At 44.9% G+C, this 22,717-nt stretch overlaps 1 protein-coding gene across 5 annotated transcripts in view; it reads left to right on the forward strand.

Annotated features, from left to right (window-relative positions):
* Positions 1-16,480, forward strand: part of LOC140199294 (C-X-C chemokine receptor type 2-like) — an 87,873-nt gene extending 71,393 nt beyond the window's left edge. The window contains exons 3-5 of one of the 5 annotated variants that reach the window (XR_011886395.1): positions 1,931-2,034; positions 5,349-5,618; positions 15,800-16,480. The gene's annotated coding sequence lies outside the window, so the exon portion shown is untranslated. The remainder of the gene's footprint in view (positions 1-1,930; positions 2,035-5,348; positions 5,619-15,799) is intronic. The other 4 variants (XR_011886397.1, XR_011886396.1, XR_011886398.1 and 1 more) reach the window with 4 other exon arrangements.
* The last annotated feature ends 6,237 nt before the right edge of the window (positions 16,481-22,717 follow it).

Here is a 22,717-nt window from a genome sequence, read left to right on the forward strand (position 1 = left end):
TAAGTTTTTTATTTGAGTGCTGGGTGCTTCGAATGCACTGTCAGGGATTGTGTTAGAGGCAGACATGTTAGGGACATTTAAAACACTCTTAGATAGGCACATGGACGAAATATAAATGGTTGGCCATGTAAGGGGGAAGGGTTAGATTGATCATAGAGGAGGTTAAAATGTCAGCACAACATCGTGGACCAAAGGGCCATACTGTGCTGTAGTGTTATATTCACTTTAACCATTGCAATAACCAACCAATCAAATCAGGAGAGGATTTACTGTCATAACGGGGGCACTGGGGGTAGACCCAAATGCAAGACACAGACACTGATGTACCAGGAACTGGACTGGACTAGGCTTAGGGATGGGACTGGATGCAGACTAGGAGCTGGGACAGGAACACAGACTTGGGCTAGGACTTTGGCTAGCAAAGCGGGACCAGGACAAGGAACTGGGAACTAGGATCCTTGGCTTGGACTCCGAGCCAGAGACTGGACAAGGACCCAGGACCTGGGTCTTGACTCGGGCTTGGACCCCAGAACTAGGAGAGGACATGACGTGGCTACAGGACTGGACATGGCTTGGGTTCTTCGAGGTGAGTGTTCTTCAAGGCTTGGGTAAGGACTTCGAGCCAGAGATTGGGCGACGACCCAGAATCTGGGTCTTGACTTGGGCTCCGGAGCTAGGCGAAGACATGACATGGTCTTGGGAGACTGGACGGTCGGAGCCTTGGACGAGGACTGGACGCTCAGAGCCTTGGACTTGAGAGACAGGAACATGGAGCACAGAGCCGGGACCCCTCCTTGGGAAAAGGACATAGGGCTGGGACTTATACACAGAATGTTGAGCATGACGAGATGGTTCGCAACACAAGGTAGTGGCAAACGGCAGGACCTACCTAGAGAAGGCAAAGGCACAAAGAGTCAGTTCCAAACAACAATAGGTAATTTCTTATTTTGACACAGCAAGGCTCTGGTCTCACTCCAGCAGTAGAACTTGACAGTGAAACAGGCAAGGCTTCAGAAGGAAGGGGAAGAGAAGGGAACAGTCCAGCCTCAGGGTAATGGCAAAGACAGCCTGGTTTACCCAACAGAGACAAGGACAGGAAGGGACAGATCCAGCCACAGGGATAACAACAAAGACAGCCTGACTTACCCCAGAGAGGCAAGGACAGGATACTGACAAGACAAACCAGCCACCACACTTGAACCCAGGGCCACTTATATTCCCAGCCCCAAGACGAGCCTCAGGTGCCTATGATTAAGCCCAACTGAAACAAGGGATAGTCGGAAGACCCGGAGTCCAGAGTCCACGGACCTGACCGTGATCTGGAATGCGGACTTCACGGATCGCACCATGACATTTACAGTATTCAATAAGATCATTGCTAATCTGATTTTAAACTCATGTCTACTCCCAGTAAGCCTTCAGCTCTTGTTAATCCTGTATCTGTCTATCTGTGACTTAAATATATCTAAAGAAGAGTTCCAAAGACGTGCAACCCTCTGAGATGAAATACCTTGTCTCTTCTCTGTGTGAAATGGATGACCCCTCATGTTTAAACAGTGACCCCTTGGTCCAGATTCTCCCACAGGAGGAAATAATCTTGTCAGGAATCCTTAGTATTTCCTATTTTCCACTCAAACCCCAGTTCCAAACCCCTAGCAGGCACATGTCCAAGATCACCCTCTGCTGCTCCTCCCCCTTCCCTTTCTTCCATCTGTCAGATTTCCCCTTCTCCAGTCTTTTATCTCCTTCACCAATCCACTTCCCAGCTCTTTACTTCACCCCTTCCCCCTCCCTCAGATTCACTCATCACCTACTATGTTGTACTGCTTCCTCCCCTCCCCCCACCTTCTTGCTCTGACTTCTCATCCTTTTCTCCCAGTCCTGCTGATGGGTCTCGGACTGAAACATTGACTGTTTATCTTTTCCATAGATGCCGCCTGGCCTGCTGAGTTCCTCCAGCATTTTGTGTTTATTGCTCTGCAGGTACAAGACTGCTCTCCCCAACCTGTCCACAGTGGACAACCACCTACACAGGTATGCACCTGGCATTCATGGGCTGATTGAAAGTATGGACATGAAGTCGTCGGAGTAATGAGCACCGGGGGTCGTGATGTGTTCAGACAGGGAAAGGTGAACAACAGAGTTGTCTGGTCATTGCCTCTTTGATCTACGCAAATGACCTCAATTTCTAATTTTGCAGATGACCCAGAGGTTGTCATTATTGTGAACTGGGTAGACAATGGTGAAAGATCCAAGCCAGGACCAATAGACTCAAAAACAGTAAAACAGTTACTTCCCCCAAGCATTCATGCTGATCAACATGTCCACACATTAATCCGGCCCACCACCACTAATTCACATCAGCCACTCCTCTCTACAGCCCTTCAGCACCTTTCATCCCCGCACTGAAGCATGAGAATAAACAACTTTAGATTTTGAATCTTATGAAACCCCCTTTTACTGGGTGTCTCCAGAGCTGTGGCTCGTTAGCCCCTCGCTAACAACCACTGGACTCAGTCCTGAGAAAACTACCTTTCTCAGACTCTGTACGTCTAGGGTTGGTACGACTTGGGTCCCACCAAAACTGAGAAGGTGGGCTGTCTCACTCACCCGAACCCTGATCTGTGTGAATACTGTGTAAGTACAGCTCCCATGTAGTTAGCCTTTGGCACTGCATACAATTATACGAAAAGTATATTTATGAGTGCCAACTTAACTAAGCCATTATTAAAGAAGGAAAAAAGGGCTCATTATAATTAAAGCAGTAAAATGTGCACAAAGTCGGAGCTCAGATCTCCCAAAAGCTGGATGTATCTGTTCTACTCCCAGTGCCAACTCCTATTCACCGATCACTGGTAGAATTTCCCATTCTGGACTCCATCGAATCACACATTCCAGTTGGATCAAATCCTACGGCCAGTTCTCTCGAGCTTCTTCTCTCTCTATCTCCCACCAAAAAAAAGACCTCAACCCACCTCAGTGTCCATCACAAAACTTCTCCACCCAGTGTTCTTTAAAACCTTCTCCCAATTCCACCATTCTGATTGGATGACACAACATTCCTAAGCTGAACATCACAACCCCTTATCTTTAACGGTAACCCAAACACTACCAGCAGAACACACTGCTTCTACAGAAAACCATTAAATGAAATACCCTACAACATTAGCAGTAAAATCCTAACCAGGGCATTGCACTTAAATCACAACATGGTGTGGAGAGGCTGTTGGGATGGGCAGATGCAGGTTAATGTGAAGAAAGTTGCATTCCATTTGGAGGAGTGAGGAGAGATAAAACAGGATAGACGAGGTTGTTTGGTAGAGAATTCAGGAGCAAGGGGACCTGGGACATGGGTGCATGCATTGTTGGGAGTGGAGGCGGGTTGGGGAAGTAATTAATAAAGCACACACAGTTCTGGGCCTTATCAGCAGAGGAAACAGAGTATTACAGCCAAAAGGTTACACTGAATCTTGATAACACAGTCTTTCAATTTTAAGTGGAGTACTATGTTTAATGCTGGTCACCCCATTGTCAAAAGGATGTGGAAGTGTTAGAGAGGATCCAGGGCAGAATTATGGGAGTAGTCATCACTGTTGGATCAGGCTGTATAATTGTTATTTACTTTGCAGCTTAAATTTTATGCTTGCTTGTACTTTATTTAGCTGCATATATGAATGCAACTGTTTAGTATGTTTCCTAATGGTCACAGCATGTATATGGAATTGTTCAGTGTGTCCCCTAGCGGTTACATCTTTTTGTTTGATTCTGGAAGCTTCTCTGGTGTTGCATTATTTGAATAAGGTGTATCTGATTGGTTAACTCTTATCTACAAATTTGAATGGAACGTCTCTTATCTGTGATATATAATGGTCGACCACGTTGACCAGCCATCTTTTTCTCTTCGTCTTTTCCTGGATTTTGCTCTCAGCTATGAGACTTTCACCACTCTATGTTTCCAATCCTTTTATTATCTTAATGCTTTGTAAAATAATTATGAAGCTTCATGTCTCTTTCTTGACTTCTGAAAGAACCTTGGATCCAAAACATCAGAATCCAACATGAAGATGAGGGGTGGCAATTCCAGGGGTAGATCGCGGAGGATGAAAGTGTTTCCTTTAGAGAAGGGAAGGCATAGGGGAGATTTCATCGAGATATGTAAGTGATGAGATCAGAATAAAGCAGAGAGTCAGAGCTGACCCATCAGGGTACGTGTTGAGACTGGAGATCACAGGTGTAAACTAAAGGGGAGGTGGATTAAGAGCGACACAATGATAAACAGTTTTACAGAATGTGTGTCCAGAATCTGGAAAGTACCTCCAGCAGATGTGGCATAGATAGGATACGTTCCGCTTATGACCTGCAAAGTCAAAGAAGATTTATTATCGAAGTATGTATACAATATGTCACCATACAGTACCTTGAGACTCATTTTCTTGCAGGTAAAATGTACAGGTAAAATAAAATTTATATATAAGCAAAGATTGACAAACAACCAATGTGCAAAAGAAGACAAAGAGGGCAAATTATGATTGATAGATAGATAAACAAATAATTAAATGATATTGAGAGAATGAGCTGTAGAATCCTTGTCTGTAGGTTGTGGGATTAGTTCAGAGTTGAGCTGAGTGAAGTTATCCACACTGATGGTTGAAGGGTAATAACTGTTGAAGGGCCTGTTGAAGAATATGATGCATCCAGTCGGGAAGCTCCCGTGTCATATGGTGGGTGTTGAAGGCGGACCCAAATGCAAGACACAGATTGTACAAGGAAAAGGACTAGGTTTGTCAAGGAAGCAAGGGAAGTGGGGAAGAAACGACGCTGGACAAGGCACAGGCCCTGGACGAGACTAGGATACAGGGCCTGGGCTAGGACTTGACTAGGAAAGCGGAACCAGGACAAGTCAAGTCAAGTCAAGTCAGGTCACTTTTTATTGTCATTTCAACTATAACTGCTGATACAGAACATAGTAAAAACAAGACAACGTTTTCCAGGACCATGGTGCTACATGAAACAATACAAAAACTACACTGAACTACATAAGAAAAAACACAAAAACTACACTAGACTACAGACCCGTCCAGGACTGCATAAAGTGCACAAAATAGTGCAGGCACCACAATAAATAATAATAAATAATAAACAAGATAGTAGGCACAATGGAGAGTTTAGTAGGTTGGTGTCAAGCCAGGCTCTGGGTATTGAGGAGTCTGATGGCTTGGGGGAAGAAACTGTTACATAGTCTGGTCCTGAGGGCCCAAATGCTTCGGTGCCTTTTGCCAGATGGCAGGAGGGAGACGAGTTTATATGAGGGGTGCGTGGGGTCCTTCATAATGCTGTTTGTTTTACAGATGCAGCGTGTGGTGTAAATGTCTGTGATGGCAGGAAGAGAGACCCCGATGATCTTCTCAGCCGACCTCACTATCGGCTGCAGGGTCTTGCGATCCGAGATGGTACAATTTCCGAACCAGGCAGTGATGCAGCTGCTCAGGATGCTCTCAACACAACCTCTGTAGAATGTGGTGAGGATGGGGGGTGAAAGATGGATTTTTCTCAGCCTTCGCAGAAAGTAGAGATGCTGCTGGGCTTTCTTTGCTATGGAGCTGGTGTTGAAGGACCAGGTGAGATTCTTCTCCAGGTGAACACCAAGAAATTTGGTGCTCTTAACGATCTCTACGGAGGAGTCGTCGATGTTCAGCGGAGAGTGGTCGCTCCATGTCCTCCTGAAATCAACAACCATCTCTGTTGTTTTGTTCACATTCAGAGACAGGCTGTTGGCTCCGCACCAGTTTGTTAGCTGCTGCACCTCCTCTCTGTATGCTGACTCATCATTCTTGCTGATGAGACCCACCATGGTCACGTCATTGGCGAACTTGATGATGCGGTTTGAGCTGTGTGTTGCAGCACAGTCGTGGGTCAGCAGAGTGAACAGCAGTGGACTGAGCACACAGCCCTGGGGGGCCCCTGTGCTCAGTGTGATGGTGTTGGAGATGCTGCTCCAATTTGGATTGACTGAGGTCGCCCAGTCAGGAAGTCTAGGATCCAGTTGCAGAGGGAGGTGTTCAGGCCCAGTAGGCTCAGCTTTCTGAGGAATGATTGTGTTGAATGCTGAACTGAAGTCTATGAACAGCATTTGAATGTACGTGTCTTTTTTGCCCAGGTGGGTTAAGACCAGGTGGAGGGTGATGGCAATGGCATCGTCTGTTGAATGGTTGGGACGGTACAAGGAACTAGGAACTTGGAGCCTGGGGTTGGACTCCGAGCCAGAGACTGGATAGGGACCCAGAACCTGGGTCTTGACTCTGGCTTGGACCCTGGATCTGGGTGAGGACAAGACATGGCTACAGGACTGGATGTGGAACTCCTGCACAGGATGAGGCACATGGACAGGATGAGAACCCGAAGCCTTGACTTGGTCTTGGCAGAACAGGAACACAGGGCCTTGGTCTTGGTAGAACAGGAACATGGAACGCAGAGCCAGGATCCCTCCTTGGGAACAGGACTTGGGGCCAGGGCTCTGCACAGAGTCAGGACCCCTCCTAGGGAGCAGGACATAGGGCCAGGACTCATACACAGAACACTGAGAGACAGTTCTTCACTCAAGATAGTGGCAAACGGCCAGACCTACCCAGCGGAGGCGAGGGCACAAAGAGACAGTTCCCAACACAAAGTAGTGGCAAACGGCTAGACCTACCTAGTGAAGGTGTGGACACAAAGAGACAGTTCCAAACAACGAAAGACAGTTCCTTATCTAGACACAGCAAGGCTCCGGTCTTTCTCTGGCAGTAGAACTTGACAGCGATACAGGCGAGGACGCAGGTGAGGTTGCAGGAAAAGGCTGGAGAAGGAAGGGAAGGGAACAGTCCAGCATATGAAGCTAAACCCAGGAGCTATTTATGTAGCCAGCCCAAAATGAGAACCAGGTGCCTCAATTAAAGCATCCAACAGAACAAGGGAAAACTGGAAAACCCAGAATAAGGAACAATGGACCGGATTGTGAACTGGAATGCGGACTTCACGAACCGGACCGTGACACCCTGAGGCAGGAAGAAGTGGAATTGGTTTGTTATTACCAAGATACAGTGAAATATCTGTCTTGCATACTGTTGTTACAGATGAGATCATTACACAGTGCACTGAGGTGGACAAGGTAAAACAATAACAATGTAGAATACAGAGGAAGTGCAGTGCAGGTAGACATCGACGTAGATTGTGAGCTTAAGAGTCCTTATTGTCCTAGGGGATGATTTAGTAGTCTGATAACAGTGGGGCAGATGCTGACCTGGTGATACATTCTTTCAGGTTTCTGCTTCTTTTGTCTGATGGGAGGGGGGCAAAGAGAGACTACCTGGTGAGTATGGAGGGGGGCGTAGTATTTGATTATGTTAGCTGCTTTACCGAGGCAGTAAGAAATACATAGTTGAAGCACTTGTAAGATTACAAAGATTGGAGCAAAGGATAGAAGCAGGAAGTTGTATAGGCAGAGTGGCAACATGGACACAATAGGCCAAGTAGCCTCCGCCTGTCCTGTAACATTCTAAGATTCATCTACTGTCAGCACATTGAACCACTACCTCCAGACAAAGCCTCACCTGTGCCCCCAGGTAACAGAGGGACAGCCTCTTAGTAGTAACACATGTATATTTCTGGAAAAAGTGAGCAGATCAGGCAGTATCTATGGACAAGATTAATCAGTTGGTGTATCAGGCCGAGACCCTTCATCAGGACTGGGAAGGAAGAGGGGGTGGAGGGGGAGGAGTATTCATTACCAAGGGCCTCCCACCATCCAGGCCATGTTTGTTTCTCACTACAATTACTGGGCAAGAGATGTAAGAGTCTTTTGCACCACACCACCAGTTATTATACTGGACAACAACCTTTTTCTCAAAAGTGCTGCTTCCTGAGAAATATTTTTGATTGTGACACTTGACCGCTTGAAGCTAAACACAAATATAAAAGAGAGGTACTGCCTAGTGGAGCGGTCATCATGGGAGCGGTCATCATCGGAGCAGTCTGAGGCAGAGTAGTAAGGCTTTAGCACAGCAAGGCTTCGGCAAGAACAGCCGGAGGCAAGGTATTCCTTATTTCTTATTTAAATCTTGAGGGAATAGGGGGTAAGTCTACAGAGCCAGTGTTCTGATCTGGGTGTCAGATGTGGGATTTCCAGGAGACTACCAGCCTCCCCGATGGCCCCAGCTGCACCAAATGCATCAAGATGCAGCTCCTTAGAGACTATGTTAGGGAACTGGAGCTGCAGCCCGACGATCTTCGGCTTGTTAGGGGAAGTGAAGCAGTGATGGACAGGAGCTACAGGGGACAGATAAATGGGCGACTGTCAGGAAGGAGGTACATCAGAGAGTGAAGAGCACCCCTGTGGCTATCTCTCTCAACAATAAGTACTCCATTTTGAGTACTGTTGGGGGGGATGACCTGCCTAGGGGAAGCGACAGTGGCTGCACCTCTGGCACTGAGTCTGGTCCTGTGGCTCGGAAGGGTAGGGAACAGAAGAGGATGGCAGCAGTAACAGGGAACTCTATAGTCAGGGGAACAGATTGGCAATCTTGGTGGACGCAAAAAGAAAACATGGATAGTAGTTTGCCTCCCAGGTGCCAGCACCCTTAGGAGACAGTGATCATAATATGGTTGGATTCATACTGTAATTTGAGAGGGAGCAGCGTAACTCAGATGTATCAGTATCACAATGGAATGAAGGGAATTACAGAGGCATGAGAGAGGAGCTTGACCAGGTGGATTGGAGGGGGATACTGGCGGGGATGATGGCAGAACAGAGGTGGCTGAAGGTTCTGGGAATAGTTCACAAGGCGCAGGATAGAGGAATTTTTTTTTGAAATGGCAGGGGTAAGGCAACTGTGGCTGGCAAAGGAAGTTAAGGACTGCATAAAAACCAAGGAAAGGGCATACAAGGTAGCAAAGGTGAGTGGGAAGTTGGATGATTGGGAAGTTTTTAATTTCCAACAAAAGGCAACTAAAAAAGCTGTAAGAAGGGAAAAGATGAAATATGAGGGCAGAGTAGCCAATAATATAAAGCAGGATACCAAAGTTTTTTCAGTTATATAAAGAGTAAAAGGGAGGTGAGAGTTGATATTGGACAATTGGAAAATGATACTGGTGAGGTAGTAATAGGGAACAAAGAAATAGCAGATGAATTTAATGTGTACTTTGCATCTGTCTTCACTGTGGAAGACACTAGCAGTGTGCCAGAGGTCAGTGAGTGTCAGGGAGCAGGGGTGAGTGCCATTGCTTTAAAAAGAAAAAAGTGCTAGGCAAATACAAAGGTCTGAAGGTGGAAAAGCCACCTGGGCCAGATGGACTACCTCCCAGTGTCCTGAGAGAGGTTGCTGAAGAGATTATGAATGCATTGATCATGATATTTCACTTAATTCTGGCATGGTCCCAGAGGACTGGAAGATTGCAAATGTCACTCCACTCTTTAAGAAGGGAAGAAGGAAAAAGAAAGGAAATTGTAGACCAGTTAGCCTAACCTCAGTGGTTGGGAAAGTGTTGGAGTGCATTATTAAGGATGAGATTACTGGGTACTTGGAGACTAATGATAAAATAAGTGAAAGTCAATATGGTTTCTTGCTAGACAAATCTGTTAGAATTCTTCGAGGAAGTAACAAGCAGTGTGTGGTGAAAACTGCCCAGTGGATTATCGGCACCCAATTGACCACCATTGAGAACATCTACCATAAACGCTGTCTGGGAAGGGTGAAAAGCATTATCAGGGACGCATCTCACTCTAACCGTGGAATTTTTACTCTCCTCCCATCCAGTAGGTGCTACAGGAGCCTCCGCTCCTGCACCAGCAGGCACAGGAAGAGCTTCTTCCCTGAGGCTGTGACCCTGCTGAACCTCTCATCACAGCGCTAAGCAGTATTGCATCTGTATTGTACTGTCGCAGTACTTTTATATTTGTGTGCTGTAGCACTTTTTTAATTCACAGTTATTTTGTAAATAACACTATTCTTTGCATTTCTGGTCAGATGCTAAATGAATTTCATTGGCTTTGTATCTGTACTCAGCACAATGACAATAAAGTTGAATCTAATCTAATCTAAGCAGGGTGGATGTCATTTACTTGGATTTTCAGAAAGTGTTTGATAAAGTGCCACACATGAGGCTGCTGAACAAGATAAAATCCTATGACATTACAGGAAAGATACTGGCATGGATAGCAGAATGGCTGACAGGCAGGAGGAAGTGAGTGGGAATAAGAGGGGCCTTTTCTGCTTGGCTGCCAGAGACTCGTGGTGTTCCTCGGTGGTCTGTATTGGAACCGCTGCTTTTCACATTGTTTGTCAATGATTTGGATAATGGAATCGATGGCTTTGTGGCAAAGTTTGCAGATGATATGAACATAAGTGGAGGGGTAGGTAGTACTGAGGAAGCAATACGATTACACCAGGTCTTAGACAAATTGTAAAAATGGACAAAAAAGTGACAGATGGAATACATTGTTGGGAAATGTATGATAATGCATTTTGTTAAAAGGAACAGTAGTGTGAAATATTATCTAAATGGGGAGAAGGTTCAAACATCAGAGGTGCAGAGGGAATTTGCCGTCCTTGTGTAAGACTCCTGGAAATTTAATTTACAGGCTGAGTCTGTGGTAAAGAAAGCAGTTGTAATACTTTTATAAGACACTTGGAGTACTGTCAACAGTTTTGTGCCCCATATCACAGAAAGGATGTGTTGTCATTGGAGAGAGTCCAGAGGAGGTTCACGAGGATGATTCCGGTAATGAAAGGATTAACATATGAGGAGTGTTTGGCAGCTTTGTGCCTGTACTCACTGGAATTTAGAAGAATGCAGGGTGATCTCATTGAAACCTACCCAATGTTGAAAGAACTAGATAAGGTGGATGTGGAGATGATGTTTCCTATGGTGGGGCTGTCCAGAAATAGAGGGCACTGCCTCAAAATTGAGGGGTCACCCTTTCGAACAGACGTAAGGAGGTTTTTTTAATCCAGACAGTAGTAAATCTGTGGAAAGCTCTGTCACAGACTGTGGTGGAGGACAAGTCTATGGGTATATTTAAGGTGGAAATTGATCGTTTCCTGATTGGTCAGGCCACCAAAGGATATGACAAGAAGGCTGGTGTATGGGGTTGAGTGGGATCCAGGATCAACGATGATAGAATAGAAGAGTAGATTTGATGGATTGAATGGCCTAATTATGCTCCTATGTTTTATGGTCTTATGCTCTTATCACTTCAGACTATTTGTATCACATAGGAACTTGGAGTGGCAAGAAATTAACTTTTACCGAATACAATGCATTTAACTGCATGATGGCACCGAGGCTTTGTAATATGAAGGGTGATTGATAAGCTTGTGGACTAAGGTAGAAGGAGTCAATGTTAGAAAACCTAGCACATTTATTTTTCAACATAGATCCCTCCTACATGTCCACACTTAGTCCAGCGGTCGTGGAGCACACAGATCCCTTCTTTGTAGAAGTTGGCATCTTGGACCTCCAGAAAGTGGTCCACAGCAGGGGTGATTGATAAGGTAGAAGGAGATGAGTTATACAGCTCTCGTTACATGCACGTACAGTTCAACTCTTTGAGTGATTATGCAGAAAGTTTGAAGTTAATACAGTAACTCCAAGATGCCGACTTCTACAAAGAAGGGATCCTCATACTCCACGACCGCTGGACTAAGTGTGTAAATGTAGGAGGGGACTATGTTGAAAAATAAATGTGCTAGGTTTTCTAAAATTGACTCCTTCTACCTTAGGCCACGAACTTATCAATCACCCCTTGTAGTTCAACTAAGCTAAAAATGTTTTGTTGATGATTTTCATTTGTTGTTAGTGTCTGAGGCTTCTCGCTTAAGTGTCCAACAACCATCAGCCAGCATTGATGGATTCCAGTTGCCCTGATACAATTTCTCCATGACCACCTTTCACCGTGTTCATCTCTGACAGCACCAAGATTTGCATGGAAGAAGTCTAAATGGGAATGCAGAAAATGAATGTTTAGTGAAATGTTGCACTTCATGGTTTTGTATGCTTGAAGCATGTTGTCAACCAGCTGCATGTAGTTTGGTGCTATGTAGTTGCCAAGAAAATGTTCAGACGACATCCTTGAATGCCTTCCATGTGATTTTCTCTGGTCCCACTAGAAGTTTTTCAAATTGCCTGTCATTGATGACCTGTTTGATTTGTGGACCAACAAAAATTCCTTGGCATCTTGGCATCAGTTCTTCTGACTTGAATTATGAATTGAAATAACAAATATAGACAATTTAAAAAGAAAAATTTCATGGTGATTTTCATGATTAGCAGACCAAAATCCATAAGATACACCCAAAAATATTCAGGAAGTAAAATCTTTGTTGTCCAGTGATATTCTTCAACCACCAGGTTCCTGAACCAGTATGTATCATTGATCCAACTGACCATTGAATGTAACCTATGGACTCAATTTCAAGGGCTCTACAACTCAAGTTCTCAGTATTATTTATTTATTTATCTATCTATCTACCTACTGATTAATTTTTTTTGTATTTGCACAGTTTGTCTTCTTTTGAACATCAGTCTTTTTGTCAGTCTTTGTGTGTGGCTTTTTATTGATTCCAACGTCTTTCTTTGTTTACCATGAACGCCTGCAAGAAAGTGAATCTCAGGGTAGTACCTATATGGTGACATATATGTGCTTTGATAATAAAATTTACCTTCAACTTTGAGCTTTGAATGATTTCCAGCATCCCTGCTGAACTTGCCAATTTTGCCACCTTTGCCACCAACCTCCACCTTGCCCTCAAAATCCATCTGGACCATTTCTGATACTTCTCTCCATTTTCTAGACCATTCTGCCTCCAACTCAATAACCACCAATATTGTTTCACCTTGTTATACCTCAGTGCGCTGCGTACTGAATTGATCTGTATGAACTGATTGCAAGATAAGTTCTTCACTGTGCCTTGGTACATGAGACAATAATAAACCAATTCCAATGTCAAGACTCACAGAATTAATGCCAGTTATTTACAAACGTGGACCAACATCAAGGAATAGGTATTCAGTCTCTGATCAACCTCAGACTCAATGTCATAAACAGTCAGTGTCCTTTCATTCCTCAGGATACCGTCAACATGGATGATGGTTTTGAACTGAAACCATCATCCATGTAGGGTTGTGATTTACATGTGACACTGAGGCAATCGTCTTGACAAGGGGCAAAAATTAGTCAAACCTCACTCAGGGTGATGGAGTCACAGACTCATAGAACCAAGCCCTTTGGCTCAGTTGGTCCATGCCAACGAAGATGTCAAAGTCAAAGTCAACATTGAGTTTCTGTTCATGTATACACATGTGCAATGAAAAACTTACTTGCATAGCATCACAAGCTCATAGCATCAGGTAGTCAAAACTCACAAGAAAAATATGAATTAAATACAAAATATACATAGTTTTTACAAGAAATAACATCCCTGGAACAAAGAAGGAAGTTCATTTTAATGTAAAGTATTCAAATTTGAGGAAGGACATTCTAGCTATTGAGGGAATGCAGCGTAGGTTCACGAGGTTAATTCCCGGGATGGTGGGACTGTCATATGTCCAAAGATTGGAGCGACTGGGCTTGTATACACTGGAATTTAGAAGGATGAGAGGGGACCTGATTGAAATATATAAGATTATTAAGGGATTGGACATGCTAGAGGCAGGAAACATGTTCCCGATGTTGAGGGAGTCCAGAACCAGAGGCCACAGTTTAAGAATAAGGGGTAGACCATTTAGAACGGAGTTGAGGAAAAACTTTTTCACACAGAGGGTTGTGGTTCTGTGGAATGCTCTGTCTATGAAGGCAGTGGAGGCCAATTCTCTGGATTCTTTCAAGAAAGAGTTAGATAGAGCTCTTAAAGATAGCAGAGTGAAGGGATATGGGGAGAAGGCAGGAACGGGGTACTGATTGTGGATGATCAGCCATGAATGGCGGTGCTGGATCGAAGGGCTGAATGGCCTACTCCTGCACCTATTGTCTATTGTCTTAGTATTGAGAAACAGTAGTGATTAGGCTTGTGCTGGTAGGTTCAAGATCTGGGCTGTAGGGAAGAAGCTGTTCCTGGACCTGGTGCGAGGAACTTCAGGCTCCTGCCCAATGGTAGCTATCAGAAGATGGCATGGATACTGGGGATCTTTCATAATGGACGTTGCCTTCTTGAGGCAGCAGTTTCTGTAGATACTACTGATAGTGGAGAGGGATGTGCTGTGATGTGTTGGGCTGATTCCACTACTCTTTGCAGCTACTTCTGCTCCCATGCATTTGGATTTCCCAACCAAGCTGGTACCATTGAATGAGTGATCTTTATTGTCATTATACATAGGTACAATGAAACTCTGTTTGGCTTCCTCTCAAGCAATTAAACAAAGTGGTAGATAAAAACAAGACAGTAATAGAAAAACAGTATTAAATAGATAAGTAGCAGAAAATAAGTTTCAGCAGCACCAGAATATCACAGGAATGCACAAAGTACAAGGTGGAAGTTGATAAGTTAAATTGAATTGAAATCTTACATCCATCTCACAACGTGAGGAAGTAAAAATCTTTGCATTATGATTCCATTGCAATGTACAAACATGTGAGTTTATAAGTCTAACCGGTTGTAGGAAGAAGCCTGTTGGTCCTGACTTTAATACTGTGGTACCATTTGCCAGATGGAAGCAGCTGAAACAGTTTATGGTTGGGGTGACTGGTGGCCCCGATGATCTTCCCGGCCTTCTTTACGCATCTGCTGCCGTAAACGTCCTCAGTGGAGGGAAGTTCACATCCACAGATGCGCTGGGCTGTCCGTACCACTCTCTGCAGTGCCCAGAGATCAAGGTTGGTGCAGTTCCTGTACCAGGCGGTGATACAGCCAGTCAGGGTGCTCTCAATGGTGCCCCTGTAGCAGGTAATGAGGATCTGATGGCTCATGCTGAACTTCTTCAGTCACCTGAGGTGGAAGAGATGCTGTTGTGCTGTTTTTGCCACACCATCGGTGTGTACAGTCCAGGTGAAATCTTCAGTGACGTGTATATCGAGGAACTTGAAACTACTCACCCTCTCAACTGCAGTCCCATTGATGTTGATCGCGGTGAGCCTGTCTCCGTTCCTCCTGTAATTCACGATCAGCTCTCTTGTTTTTTTGGACTCTGAGGGAGAGGTTGTTATTGTGGCACCACTTTGTCAGGGTGTCAGCCTCTCCTCTGTAGGCAGTCTCATTACCACTAGAATAAAGGCCGAACAGAGTCATGTCATCTGCAAATTTGATTAGCAGATTGGAGCTGTGTGTGACAGTACAGTCGTAGGTGTAAAGGGAGGAGAGGAGGGGACTCAGGACACAACCCTGGGGGGCACCTGTGTTGAGGGTCGGAGGGGTAGAGGTGAGGGAGCGCATCCTTACCACCTGTTGGGTATCTGATAGGAAGTCTAGGATCCAGCTGCTTAAGGTGCAGGCCAAGGTCTCTGAGCTTCCTGTCAATTCTGGTGGGAATTATGGTGTTGAATGCTGACCTGTAGTCCAGGAACAGCTTCCTAATGTAGGCATCCCTGTTCTCCAGGTGAGTGAGGATGGTATATAGGCTGTGGCTTTGGCGTCATTGGTAGACTAGTTCAGTTCTTGATGTCAGGGCATCAAAGGTTATGGAGAGAATGGGGCTGAGAGGGAGAATAAGTCAGCCATGATAGAATAGCAGAGCAGAATGGCCTAAATCTGATCCTATATCTTATGGTGTTATGGTCTTGTATTTTCAGTGAATTATCAGTAACAGATGATTCTGATTTTGTATTTTCCAGAAGCTTCTCTGCAGCCTTTGAATCTGGTTATTTCACAGATTATTATTACTACTGGCGGGAGGAGGGAGAGCAGAGCGCTGCGCGTGCGCAGGCCTCTGGTGAAAAATGATATTGTATCCATTAAATAGGGGCCGTGGGCAATTCTGACTTGATGGAGAATGGACGTGAAAACACAGAGGAACATCTGGAGAAATTTCTGAAACACCTGTTCGCTGCTGTCGTTACTGTGTGGTCGGGAATCTTTCGGAGGGTAGGCCTCAAAATCCCCGGCTTTGCCTGCTCTTGGCGACCAAGAAGGAGGTCAAATCGTTCGGACAGAGATGGCGCTCAGTACTCGGTGTCGGAGAGCTGATCAGAGCTCGAAGTTTTCGGATGACTCAGAGTCAGACTGTGGTCGGGTATGGCAGGGAGAGTTTTTCTTCCTTCTCCCGTCTGTGTGAGATGTGGGACATTTGAGAGACTTTGAACTTTATTGTGCTCACGGACTTCTTCATCAAGTTATGGTATTGTTGCACTGTTGTAACTATATGTTATGATTATGTGGCTTTGTCAGTTTTTTCAGTCTTGGTCTGTCCTGTGTTTTGTGATATCACACCAGAGGAATATTGTATCATTTCTTAATGCATGCATTACTAAATGACAATAAAAGAGGACTACGTGTCTTCATAATCTAAATAATCTACTATTATCACTGAGATGTCTTTTTTTCCTCTGGTCTGAGCTAGTTTTTAGTATAGGGAGGCCACAACTTTTTTTGTCCTTTGTTTATTCTTCATGTAGAGTCATAGAGTCATAGAACACTACAGCACAGAAACAGACCCTTTAGTCCATCTAGTCAATGCTAAACTACTCTTCTGTCTAGTCCCGTTAAACTGCACCTCGGCAACAGTCTTCCACACCCTTCCCAACCGTGTACTTATCTAAACTTCTCTTAAGTGAGCTGGCAGCTCATTCGACACTCTCACCAGCCTCTGAGTGAAGGAGATCCCCTTCATGATCCTCTTAAACTTTTCACCTTTCATCCTTAACCCATGATCTCTAGTTGTAGTCTCACCCAATCTCAGTGGAAAAAGCCTGTTTGCATTTACCCCATTTACATAATTTTGTATACCTCGATGAAATCTCCCCTCATTATCCTATGCTCCAGGGAATACTGTTGTGTGTTCAACCTTTTCCTACAACTCAGGTCCTCAAGTCCTGGTAACATCTTTGTAAATTTTCTCTGCACTCTGTCAATCATTAATATCTTTCCTGTACGTAGGTGACTGGAACTGCACTCAATACCCCAAATTAGATCTCACCAACATCTTATACAACTTCAACATAATATCCCAACTCCTGTACTTATTTAACCTTTCCCTATAAAGTGCAGTTTACTGTTAAGGGCAAGACCCTTAACAGGGTTGACGAGTAGAGGCATCTTGGAGCCCAAGTCCTTAGCTGCCTGAAAGCGGCTACACAGGTTGATTGGGTGGTTAAGAAGGCATATATTATGCTTGCCTTCATTAGTCGAAGCACTGAATTCAAACACAGCAAATTATACTGCAGTTTTATAAAACTCTAGTTAGGCCACATCTGGAGTAATGCATAGAATTCTGGTTGCTCAGTTATAGGAAGGATGTCAAGGCTTTGGAGAGGGCGCAGAAGAGGTTCTCCCGGCTGCTGCTTCGGTTAGAGGGCATGTGCTATAATACTAGCTTGGGCAAGCAGGTTTTTTTCTCTGGAGTGGCAGAGGCTGTGGAGTAATCTGATCAAGGTTTATAAGATTATGAGAAGCATAGATAGAGTAAACAGATGTTTTTTTTTCCCAGGGTCAAAATGTCTAATACCAGAGGGCATACATTCATGGGATAATTTCAAAGGAGATGTGGGGAAATGGAATGTGCTGCCTGGGGTGGAGATAGGGTCAGCCACATTAGGGATTTTTAAAGAGAAGTGTAGATAGGGACATGAATGTGATGAAAATAGAAGTGTATGGACACTGTGCAGGCAGAGGGATTAGTTTAGTTGCCTATTTGATTACTAATTGTGGTCTGAAGGGCCTGTATCTGTGCTGTACTAGTCTAGAGTCTATGTAGACAGTCAGTATGTATTTCCAAGGGTTGAAACCTGGAAAGGCAGGGTGTTGAGAGTTGGGTGAGGTTGGATTGCTCTAGTTGCCAACCTGATTTGGAGAGGTTGAGAATGACTTGTTCGGCAGCGAAATCTAGGCCCAAAGCAAATCGCTGGGTGGCGTGTTCTGTGCCTGGAGTGATTTGTTATTGCGGAGCCCGGGTCTTAATGCGAGGTACAATCTGCTGTTCGGACAATTTAAATGCCGGCTCAGAGAGACTGGGGAGTTCCTCTCTCTGCGACGGTGAGTCCGTGAAATTGCCCTGGCTGCTGTGCTTCGTATCTGTGAACTTTGTGGCAATTTGCCCTGCTAATATGATGAACTGAGTACCGAGGCTTCGGGCTTACTGCAGGCTTCTCCGGGGATTTGGATCCAAGGATTCAATTTGGGCCTACCCCAGGCTGCTCCGGGGATTTGGATCCAAGGATTCAATTTGGGCCTACCCCAGGCTGCTCCGGGGATTTGGATCCAAGGATTCAATTTGGGCCTACCCCAGGCTGCTCCGGGGATTTGGATCCAAGGATTCAATTTGGGCCTACCCCAGGCTGCTCCAGGGATTTGGATCCAAGGATTCAATTTGGGCCTACCCCAGGCTGCTCCGGGGATTTGGATCCAAGGATTCAATTTGGTTCTGAATGCTGTTGTTGTTGTTCGCAATTACTGTTTGCCTGATTTGTGCTTTTTTTCCCTCTTTCTCTGCGCATTGGGGGTTGGTCTGTATTTTTTTAATTGGGTGCTTTTGGGTTTCATGCTTTGCGGCTGCCTGTAAGCAGACAAATGTCAAGGTTGTATAATTTATACATTCTTTGATAATAAATGTACTTTGAATCTTTGACTCTTTTGAATTGTCTAATACCAGACAGCGTGCATTTAAAGTGAAAGAGGGTAAGTTCTATGTTCTATGTTCTAATAAATAGCTGTAACCACCATGTTTTATGCCTATTATTGGCTTCCAAAGAACCTCTAGATTGCAAAATCTCCAGATTCAATAATAGGCAAAGGAAAGTAAAGACTAGTGCAATTTGGCATCGAAACATACAGTGAAATAAATCATTTAGTCCATGACCAACACAGTCCAAGGGTTGTACTGGGGCAAGCTCACAAGTGTTGCCACGCTTCTGGCACCAACATAGTATGCCCACAACTCAGTAACCCAAATGTGTATGCCTTTGAAATGTGAGAGGAAACCAGAGCACCTGGAGGAAACTCACGTGGTCATGAGGAGAATGTATAAATGCTTTTTCAGACAGCAGCAGGAAGTGAACCCCAATCACTTATCACTGGTGCCGTAAACCGCTGCACTAGCCATTATGCTACCTTGCCGCCCAATCGGTGACATGATAGAGGTTTGTAAAACAACAAAAGTCAAAGATATGGTAGATAGCTGGAGCCTGTTTCCCAGTGTAAGGGTGTCTAAAACAAGAGGCTACACACTTAAAAATTGCTGGTGAACGCAGCAGGCCAGGCAGCATCTCTAGAAAGAGGTACAGTCGACGTTTCGGGCCGAGACCCTTCGTCAGGACTAACTGAAAGAAGAGCTAGTAAGAAATTTGAAAGTGGGAGGGGGAGGGGGAGATTCAAAATGATACGAGAAGACAGGAGGGGGAGGGATGGAGCCAAGAGCTGGACAGGTGATTGGCAAAAAGGATATGAGAGAATCATGGGACAGGAGGCCCAGGGAGAAGGAAAAGGGGGAGGGGGGAAAACTCAGAGGATGGGCAAGGGGTATAGTGAGAGGGACAGAGGGAGAAAAAGGAGAGAGAGAAAAAGAATGTGTGTAGATAAATAAATAACGGATGGGAAATGAGGGGGAGGTGGGACATTAGCGGAAGTTAGAGAGGTCAATGTTCATGCCATCAGGTTGGAGGTTACCTAGACGGAATATAAGGTGTTGTTCCTCCAACCTGAGTGTGGCTTCATCATTCTGATATGTCTATCCATGGCCTCCTCTACTGTACGCCAGAGAAAGCAGGATCTCCCAGTGGCCACACATTTTAATTCCATATCCCATTCCCATTCTGATATGTCTATCCATGGCCTCCTCTACTGTCAAGATGAAGCCACACTCAGGTTGGAGGAACAACACCTTATATTCCGTCTGGGTAGCCTCCAACCTGATGGCATGAACATTGACTTCTCTAACTTCCGCTAATGCCCCACCTCCCCCTCGTACCTCATCTGTTATTTATTTATATACACACTTTCTTTTTCTCTCTTTCCTTATCCCTCTGTCCCTCTGACTATACCCCTTGCCCATCCTCTGGGCTCCCCCCCACTTTCTTTCTCCCTAGGCCTCCTGTCCCATGATCCTCTCATATCCCTTTTGCCAATCACCTGTCCAGCTCTTGGCTCCATCCCTCCCCCTCCTGTTTTCTCCTATCATTTTGGATCTCCCCCTCCCCCCCTCCCACTTTCAAATCTCTTACTCACTCTTCCTTCAGTTAGTCCTGACGAAGGGTCTCGGCCCGAAACATCGACTGTACCTCTTCCTAGAGATGCTGCCTGGCCTGCTGCGTTCACCAGCAACTTTTATGTGTGTTGCTTGAAATTCCAGCATCTGCAGATTTCCTTGTGTTTGCGTAAAACAAGAGGCTATAGGTTTAAGGTGAGCATGAAGAAGTTTAAGTAAGTTTCGATGTGGTGAATTTTTTTTACACACAGTGTAATTGGTCTCTGGAATGAGCTGCTAGAGGAGGTGGTGGAGGCAGGAACAGTCACAACATGGACAAGGCATCTGGACAGGTATCTGAATGAGCCGGGGCATTGAGGGATATATTTTTAATGCAACCAATGATCCAGCAGAGTAAGGTCACAGCAATCCGGTCTCTGAGCCTGGCTCTGTGACTCACAGGGAAGGGGGGTGAAGGGGGTGAGCTGTGGTGATAGGGGAGCAGAAAGAAGGTTCTGTGGATGAGAACAAGATTCCCGGATGGCAAGTTGTCTCCCGGGTGATATCTTGGATCGAGTCCTCAGCATTCTTGAGTTGGAGGGTGAACCGCCAGATGTCATGGTCCAAGTAGGTACCAGTGAATAGGAAGGGTGGGTGACGAGGTTCTGCAAAGTGAGTTCATGGAGTTAGGTGCTAAGTTAAAGGCAGGACCTCCAGGGTTGTCCTCTCAGGGGAATGCGGCCCATGCTACATGCCGGTGAGGCCAGAAACAGGAAGATTATGCAGTTGGACACGTGTCTAAGGAGTTGGTGCAGGACAGAGTGCATCAGATGTTTGGATCATTGGTTTCTTTTCCAGGGAAGGTGGGACCTGTACAGAAGAGACAGTTCGCACCTGAACTGGGGTGGGAGGGGGAACTAATATCCTAGTGGGAAGATCTGCTGGTGCTGCGCAGGTTTAAACTAGAGTTGCAGGGGATGGGAACCAGAGTGCTGGAACAGATAGTGTTGTGGAAAGACAGATGAGCTCAGGGCATGGATCAACACATGGAATTATGATAATGTAGCCATTGGTGAGACTTGGTTGCAGGAGGGGCAGGGATGGCAGCTCAATATTCTAGGGTTCCACTGTTTTAGATGTGACAGAGCAGGAGAGATTAAAGGAGGAGGGTGGCATTACTAGTCAGGGAAAATGTCACAGCAGTGGTCAGTCAGGACAGACTTGCATGATGACGGATGGAACTGAGGAATAAGAATGGTATAACCATGTTAATGGGGCTATATTATAGTCCACCTAACAGTCTGTGGGATTTAGAGGAATGAATTTGTAGAGGGATCACAGACCGTTGCAAGAAACATAAGGTTGTGATAGCAGGTGATTTTAACTTTCCACATATTGACTGGGACTCCCATACTCTAAAAAGGCTGGATGGGATAGAGTTTATCAAATGTGTTCAGGAAAGTTTCCTTAATCAGTATGTAGCAGTCCCAATGAGAGAGTGTGTGATACTAGATCTTCTATTAGGGAATGAGACAGGGCAGGTGACAAAAGTTTGTGTAGGGGAACACTTTGCATCCAATGACCACATTAGTTTCAAAGTAAGTATACAAAATAATAGGTCTGGGCCTCAGGTTTAGATTCTAAAATGGAGAAAGGCCAGTTTTGGTGGTATCAGATAGGGTCTGACAAGTGGGAGAGACCATTTTTTGGCAAAGGTGCACTTGGTTAAGTGGGAGGCCTTCAAATGTGCAATCCTGAGAGCCCAAAGCTTGTATGCACCTGTCAAAATAAAAGGGAAAGATAACAGGTTTAGGGAATCTTAGTTTTCAAGAGATATTGAGACCATGGTTAAGAAAAAGAAGGAGGTGCATTTTAGGTATAGGCAGATAGGAACAAACTAGGAGCTTATGGAGTATAAGAAATGCAGGAGAACATTTAAGAAAGATATCAGGAGGACTAAAAGAAGGAATGAGGTTTCCCTAGCAGACAAAGTGAAGGAAAATCCTAAGGGGTTGTACAGATACATTAAGAGCAAAAGAATTGCAAGGGGCAAAATTGGTCCTCTGGGAGGCAAGTGCAGAAATTGCTGGAGCCCTAGCAGAGATACTTAAATCATCCTTAGCGACAGGTGAGGTACTGGAGCACTGGAAGATAGCTAATGTTGTTCCACTGTTCAAGAAAGATGTTAAAAATGAACTAGCAAATTATAGGCCAATGAGCCTGACATCAGTAATGGGAAAATAATTGGAAGGCATTCTAAGGGACTGGATATGTGTGTATTTGGGTGACTGATTAGGAATAGTCAGCATGGCTTTGTGCATGGTGAGTTGTGTCTAACCAATCTTTTAGAGGTTTTTGAGGATGAAATGTGATGAAGACAAGGCAGTGGATGTTGTCGACATGGATTTTAGCAAGG

The sequence above is a fragment of the Mobula birostris genome, chromosome 6 (genome assembly GCF_030028105.1).
Source record: "Mobula birostris isolate sMobBir1 chromosome 6, sMobBir1.hap1, whole genome shotgun sequence".
Lineage (NCBI taxonomy): Eukaryota > Metazoa > Chordata > Chondrichthyes > Myliobatiformes > Myliobatidae > Mobula > Mobula birostris.